The 8,188-nt window shown below is 40.3% G+C and overlaps 1 long non-coding RNA gene across 1 annotated transcript; it reads right to left on the reverse strand.

The window, feature by feature from the left end:
- Positions 1-668: 668 nt before the first annotated feature.
- LOC141373377 (uncharacterized) lies at positions 669-7,780 on the reverse strand. The gene is made up of 3 exons (XR_012379283.1): positions 7,725-7,780; positions 6,065-6,207; positions 669-735 (listed from the first exon to the last, which is right to left on the reverse strand). It is a non-coding gene; the product is annotated as an uncharacterized lncRNA (long non-coding RNA).
- Positions 7,781-8,188: the final 408 nt, after the last annotated feature.

Below are 8,188 nucleotides of genomic sequence, written 5' to 3' on the forward strand. Positions count from 1 at the left end.
AGCATCTCTCAATGAGATGAATGGGCTTTTCATGTAGTTTATGTATCTGTGGATGAATACTACTTTTTTTTTAGAATGACAGAGCCTTCCACGTTAGTTCTATTCCAATTTTCTGTTTCTGAAATATTATATATTATTGGAAATTCCAAACACTAGAGAGCTTAGTATAATAAATTATCATTTGCCTCTTTTTATGGTTGCCTACAAATTGTACTTTCTAGATGCACATAAGTTATCTAGCATGTGTAAATTTTTGCCTAGTCAACTTTTATGGCGTGAATGATATAAACATCTGTCCTTATTTGACTTTTCTAATCGTTATACACAATATATGGCTCTTATTTTTATTAGGCTGTGGAATGTTGATTATATAGCCTGTGTGGCATTACCTCTTCTTGGGGCCATGGTAGATTTGCTGACCAATCTGACTATTGGTTTCTGCTGAGCCTTGATGCAGCTCAAAATCCCTCTTAGCATGGTGGCCTGGTAATGGCTACTAACCAACCAGTGTGAGCATGGAGCTGAAACCAATCTTATGGCCTTGTGTGTGTGTGTGTGTGTGTTTAAAGAATAATATTGTTAGTATTTTTGCAAATACAGTACATAAGAATAAAAAGCAAACAGTATTGAAAAGTTCATAGAAGCAAGTAAAATCTCTCACCCCAGATTCTTCCATGCATGCGTTAGCATTGTAAGTTTCAGACGGTATTGTTTTGTACAATTGTCTTTGCAAACCTAGGGATAAAGTTAAGTACAAATAATTTTATAAAAATGTGATCATTATATGCATACCATTTGAATAAAAACTACATTTACTTTTTCTTGAACTTAATGAAAAGGAAGGAATTGCTGAACTTCAGACTTTTTCTTTACAAAAAGAGATACTTATTCTTAAGAGATAACTTCAAAAGTTAAGAAAAACATTATGAAATACATTAAAGGGGTGAAGAAAAATTGCTCTTAAATTATGTTTCAAATTGGGTGATATCTGTAGTGCCTTTTTTGAAATATGAGAATATTAGATAACCTATGTCTCCATATCCCCTCCTCCCACTTCCCATTTTTTTCTTAGTGAAATTATTTTCCCTTGTTGGAACTCATAATATTTATATTCTGATCTGTAATTCTGACAGTTGTTTAATCTTAATTCAATATTCAAATCCATTTACTGCTCAGTACCAGCCTTGTTACCATGGCTTCGCTGTGAAAGAGGCCTTTTATTTTGAAACCTCAGTGGTTTGCTATATTTTGTTATCAGGTACCTTTTCCACAAAAGGCTCATAGGTGTCATATTTGAGTTTTTCATGTGCTTGAGAATGTTCTCATCTTTCTGCTTGAAGGGCAGATAATTAAATCGTCCTAATGATCTGGACAACAAAATGGTACTGTCATTTCCCTGCGAAGTGACTTAAAGATGGCCCATATCGCCAGCATTTAGATGGTCCTCCGAATACTGGCTGAGGTCAGGGATGATGGACTTTCTACTTACAGCCAGCACAGCTTCCCTAGGAGGCCCCCTTCACCCTCCCTGGGTCCTGTTGCCTCTCTTCAGTCCCTCTTTGCTCTTGGCCCAGCAAACTACCTTTTTCTTCTTTACCATGTGGCTCCTAATTCTGGCCTTCCTCCATCCTCTGTGAGATTTAATTTCTTTAGCACCTGCTTTGGAAAGATCTTGTTTCTCACCAAATTTCCTCTTTCTTACTCACAAGGAAAATGCATTCTGTCTTTGGCACCTCTGAAAATTGAAGTCAATGATTTTTCTAGGCCTTTCTGCAGGTTTTCCTACTTATTCCATTAGGATTTTCCTTGTCATCTCTCCCCCTTCGCCCTTTTTTTTTCTCAGACCAGTGTTTCCTCAGTTCAGGATACAGCCACTTGAGCAGTTCTTTATTGTGTCTACAAATGGGGTGCTTATCAGAGACCTTTTACCCTGCAGCTCTGAGATGTTGACTGTTTCAAAGTCTGATAACTGATTAGCAACATCTAACTTGGTTTCTGTCTTTGTTCCTGCCCACTAAACTAAACAGCAGAGGCCACTCTAAAAACCCTTTTTATTATCATGGTACAAATACGAAACCTGACTAATCTGGGGTGATTCCTGGTTTGCAATTTCAGTGGGGAAGACAGTGAGGACCACAGTTATAGTGAGAGTGTTGCTTTAACTGGGTGAGAAGAGGGGTGGTGGGAGAAGGTGGTCTAAGCTTGAGGGCTTTAGGGAAGACTTACAAAGGATTTGGCATTTGAAGGGAGACTTGTAGATCAGGTCAGAGTGTGTCAGGAAATCAAGCCCTTGTACAGGGAGAATATAGCAGAGAATGACAGAATTCACGGAGTGGCAGAAAGGAAAATGTGGGGGGCTGTGGGAACTAGAAGTAGCTTAGCATGGCCTGGAAGGAGAAGCATTGGAATCTATGGCTGATGAGGTAGGCAGAATTATGTATGTGCCATATAGACGAGCTCTGAATTTATGGTGTAGGTGAAGGAAAGACAGGGAAAGATTTGAAAGGCAGAAATTTGATTTAATCAGATTTGCACGTCATGGAGGTCACTCTGGCGTGGAGAGGGGGCCATTGTCAGAAAGTGAACCTAGAGGCAGTGAACAAAAGGCTACTGTAAGTGTACAGGTGGGAGATGACAGGCTTGACTGGGGCCTGACTAACTAGAAAGGCAGTGGTTGTAGGGGTGACTGCACTGGGAGATTTCTTAGGTGATCTGGAAGACAGACAGCAAATCTTTAGAGAAAGGATCAACAGCTCTGGATGCATCTGACCTGGTACAACACTGGCTCTGTCCCTGATTGGCTGTTTAATTATGGGGGAATCACTAAAGAACCTTGGACTCAAATTCCTCTTCAGTATATGGGGGCAAAACACGCTCAACCCATGATTGTTGTGAATAATTTACACATAGCCCTTGGAATGATGCCTGGTGCCCAATGACCCAGTGAAGTGAGTTAGCTGCACCCATTCACAGCCTCCTTGACATAGAAGGTTCTTTGACTCTGCGAACAGTTATGCCATCATTTCTCTGAACAGTGGGATGAACATTCTATATTTTGAACTACTTTAGTACCACCTTGTTTTACTAAATAGTTCAGACTGTGAGTCAGGAATATAAAAATCAAACCCTAGCTGAATACATTTTGCATAAAACATCTTATTAGTTGCAGGATGAATAGGTACTTCAAACAATCTCTGCAGTTTCTTGGGACTGAAATCATGTGAAAAGTAGGGTGAGAAGAAGTATATGGCTACTTATACTATTACTATTACACAGCTACTAGTCCTAACATTTGCAACTATTAGTAATTGTGTATCTAGTATGTGTGCCAAATATTTTAATTATATTATGTCATTGAGGTCCCACAATAAGCTTATGAAGTAGAAATTACCCATCTACTTTACAGATAGGAGTATTGGGGCTAAAGCACTATAAAGAACTTACTCAAAGTCACTTAACTAGAAAATATTAACTTTGGAAACAGAACTGTATCAGTTAGCTTCTGCTGAATAATGAACCACCCTAAAATGTAGTGGCTTCAAATAACTTTTACTACTACTCATGAGTCTGAGGGTTTGTTAGATGTTTTTAGTGATTTGGGTCAGGCTTGTCTCATATTGCTTGGCTTCCTTCTGCATCTGTGGTCAGATTGAGGACTGACTCTCTTGAACAGCCTCTCTCAACATCATCTCTGGCTGTTGGCCTGCTGTTGGTTGGAGCAGTGAGAGTGAATGGGCTTCATCAACTAGGAGGCCAGCCTAAGCTTTTTTCACATGACTGACAGGGAGTGCTCCCAAACCAAGAGCAAATGTGAAGAGATGCTTGAAACCCATGCTCAGAATATTGCTTCTGCTATAGCCTTCTGGCCAAAGCAACACAAGGCCAATCCAGATGAAAGGATGGAGAAGTGGATTCCACCACTTGGTGAAAGAATTGCAAAGAATCATGGCTATTTTTGTTCTATACCATGCAAGCCATGGCTTTGGGCTCCCAAGCCCATGATCCTAGACTGAAGAAAATTGTTTTAATGGTTATTTTATAGATGAAGACACTGAAGTTCAAGGGTATTAAGTGACTTGCTCCAAGTCACTTGATTTAGTGAGTAGCTGAACCATTGTGTGAAGCCAGGCATGTCTGACTCTAAAGCCAGGGAATTTCTGCTGGATCTGGTTGGTGACACTAAGGATTCAGAGTCTGTGAGATGTAGAGCCATTCCCTTCTGGGGGTAGAAGGAACCTCAGAAGTTGTCTGGTCCATTAGCTGATAGAATTTTAAATTTCATGGTTCACTATAATTTCAGAAGTCATTTGGCAACCAACACAGATTTGTCAACCTGCCTTTTTCTTTTGGCCAGGTCAAAGCACTATAAAAACCATCTCCTATCATTGTCATTTCATGAAAAAAAAAAGGAAATTTCAACACCAAAAAGCATAATTTTATAATAAAGTATAATTGTTTAAATTATTTCAGCTTTGCAAAATCCTTACTACTTTGTCTTTAGTTTTGCTTCTTTTGTTGTGGGCCTGTGATGTCTTTACATTGGTCAAAAGATGAACATATAGGAGCCACTAATCTAGCCTACTGTCTTTATTGGTTGGTACTGAATGCCCTCTAAAATATTCCTAATGTGGTCTTCAATTGTTGCATACTTGTAGTGACAGAGAGTTCACTATTATCTGAAGCAGGTCACTTCATCTTTAGACAACTGTAGAAAAGAATATTCTCTTACTATATTGAACCAAAATCCTTCTCCCAGTGACATCTACCCACTAACTGAAGTTCATCTTTTAGTGCTCAAGTATAAAAGTGGAATGCATGAAGATATCTGGAAATAGCTTTGCTCCTCTAAATTGTCATTAACCCTAATTCCTTCGGTCTCAACTTACATAGCATTGGCTTGGAGTGCCATCTGCTTTTGTCCTGCCCTCAGGCTCCATCCAGCTTGACTACCTCTGCCTTTATGTGGATGTAGAAGTCAGTTTATGTCCCTGTATTTGGCCTGATTAGCTGGCGTAGATTGGGTCATCCATTTTCTCTTTCTATGTATGATTCTTCTATTAATGAGATTTAAGGTCATATTAGCCTTTCGCAGGAGAACTTACCAAGCTGGTGACTCAAGGTTCAACTTTAAGCCTCAATTTCTATATGAATTAAACTATAGAGCTGTTTTAAAGGCTCAGTAATTACTTAACAAAATGTAATACAACTTCCATTGAAGTTTAAAGACTACCTGTCATGGACTAGGCCCTGTGATAGGTGTTGGCACTGTAAAGAAGAAAAGACAGCTTTTCTGTTCTCAAGGAAGTCAAAGTACAGAAAGTACTTTGTACTTCCTGACATACCAACACAATATTACCACAAGATTATTGGCTTTTTTGGGTGGTGTGTACCAAGTGAAGGTGGGAGAATAGGAAAAGCAGCATCAATGCATACATTACTCCAGGAAGGCTTTATAGAGGGTGTAGCCCCTGAACCAAGACCTGAAGAATGATACGATTTGCCAGCTGGGCCTGGTCTCTCTACCTCTGTTGCCAGTGTGACACCACAGCAGTTAAATAGCACAGGCTTTGCGACCAGACCATCTGAATTCCAGTCCAGGTTAAACCCCCTACATCTCAGCTTCCTTCTCAAGGCATTACTGCTCTCCTCTTAAAGCTGTTGTGAGGGTTAAATGAGATAATGCACGTAAAGTTGTTGGCACAATCCTGGTGCATAATGTGGTAACTATTCTTATTCTAAATGACTAAGATGACTCAAATTCTAAGCCCTCCTACTCTGATCAAGGACATTTTAACTCCCTTTACCTTTGCCCTCCACCCAGTGCGATGAAGAGTGCACCCAGGATGCATCCTTACCTGTCAGAATCTTTTTTTTTTTCCCTAAGGTTTAATCATTTATTTAGAGTGCATGGGCGGGGGAGGGGCAGAAGGTGAGGGATCATGCAGACTCCTTGCTGAGCATGGAGCCTGACTTGGGGCTTGATTCCTAGGCCCTGAGATCATGACCTGAGCCAAAATCAAGAGTTGGACACTTAACCAACTGGGCCACCCAGGCACCCCCTTACCTGTCAGAATCTTCAGGGAATGACTTCATGAAAAGTATATGCGCTGGCCAAGAGGCTGCTGCATTCGTAACTGCTGATATCCAGTGGAGCAGCAGGATAGTTTGAGGCAATCAGGTTCACATTTCCCTTCTAAAATATAGTCACTGGAAACCCAAAGCGATAGTAAAAAATTTTAAATTGTAAACCATTTTAAACACGAAGAAAAAAATCATAAGAATAAGAATAGTATCAATGATAGCCAAATGTTCTTTATCCAGATTCTCCTATTGTTAGCATTCTGCTCTATTTGCTTGATCATTTCCTTTCTTTTTCCCTTCCATATATGCGTACACATACACACATACACATGAAGACACACATACACACAGGCACACACACATACCCAGATACCCAGACACGGACACAAATACACAGATGCACACATACATGTACACAGATACACACAGACACAAATATACACACAACACAGACACAGATACACACAGACACACACACACAAACTTTTCTGAAACATGTGGGACGAAGTTGCGTATCTTATAGCCTTTACCTTTTCCTATTTGCTATGAACAATTATTCTCTCTTACATAACCACAAGGTGGTTATCAGCTTTAGTAAACACCGCTCTAATACTTCGATATACTCCATTGTCCTTATTTCAACCTTGTCGTTTGACCCAATAATATCTGTTATAGATTTTTCTTACCTCCATTATAGAATCCAAAAGTCAAAATTTTATAAAAAGCTGTATCCAGAGGAGAGTTACCCCTTCACCTCCCTGTCTCTCTGTTTCCTCACACCTGTAGGTAACCTGGTTTATGCTCTTTTACTGGTAAAGATAAGCAGGGATTTGTAGGTTTTCTTATTTCCCTTTTTATTTTATGTGAATACATCTTATATATGTTATTTTGCATTTTGCTTTTGTCACTTAACAATATCTCCTGGAAATCACTCTATGCCAGTGTATAGAGATCACCATTCTTTTCTACAGCAGCCTAGTACTACACTGTGTAATACTATAGTTTATTCAACCAGTCTCCCATGCTTGAGCATTTAGGTGGTTTCCAATGTTTTGCAAATGAAAATGATGCTGCACCAACTAAACTTATGCATATGTAGTTTCATATTATTTGAGGTGTATATTCAGGGTAAATTCCTCGAAGTGCTATTGCTGGATGGCAAGGTGAATACATATGCAGTTTTGATACTGACAAATTGTCCTCTACAGGGGTTATACCATTTTGCATTCTTAGCAGTAAGAGAGTACCTGAGAAACCTGATGTTTTGACTTTCATTTTTACACAATGATAAATCAGAAGGGATTCAGGAGCCAGAACAGAATGCAGAGCAAAGGTCAGGTGCTGCGTGGAGTAGGAAAAAAGGGATGCCCAACAAAAAATCAATTCTCAAAACGCTTTTTTCAGACACTTGGACACCATCTGCTTACGGGCAGGGCAGTCTTATTTAATTTTTCACTCTAGGGCTAGGCATCTCTAGTAAGATTTCTTGCTAGAGATGCCTAGCCAGGTGCCTAGAACATAGGTGATGATCTATAGATATTGACCATTTAAATGAATAGAAGAATGAACTGGCAAAAACCTGGCCTTGTTCATGGGAATAAATAAACCCGGCTGGGAGATTATTTTGAAGGGACATATCTCACCTCTACTTCTCCCTTTCCGTCCTAGACAGATGCTTCCTTGTACAGCCATTCCTGGGGACTGAGCAGTTTGAAGTTTCCAAAGATGAAAACATGTAAGCAGTCCTTGCATTAGGAGATGGGCCTGCACAGAGGCCTATTGTCTGCAGGGACACAGGGAGCTCTGTGGTGAAAGGGGAGTGTCCTTCACCACAGCCTGGTCTTTTCAGCCTGAGCATTGCCTTTTCTCTCTGGAATGTAATATTCTACCCATGCCCTTCGAATGGCATTGTGCAGTAGCAGGGTCAGCAGTGGGGGGTGGGGGCACAAGCAGGGAAATGATCTCTGTACGGGCAACCCAGTAAGTCAGAGACAGCATCAGAGGGCACGGCCAGGTCTGGGCCTCTGAATGAGTGCTTTGTGTGAGTCTTGGTGGCAGTGGCTGGAGAAGCACCTTCCTCTTGCAGCTCACCTGGTGGCTGAACAAA

The sequence above is a fragment of the Callorhinus ursinus genome, unplaced genomic scaffold (genome assembly GCF_003265705.2).
Source record: "Callorhinus ursinus isolate GAN/ISIS: 27379988/994484 unplaced genomic scaffold, GSC_fseal_2.0 scaffold9, whole genome shotgun sequence".
Classification (NCBI taxonomy): domain Eukaryota; kingdom Metazoa; phylum Chordata; class Mammalia; order Carnivora; family Otariidae; genus Callorhinus; species Callorhinus ursinus.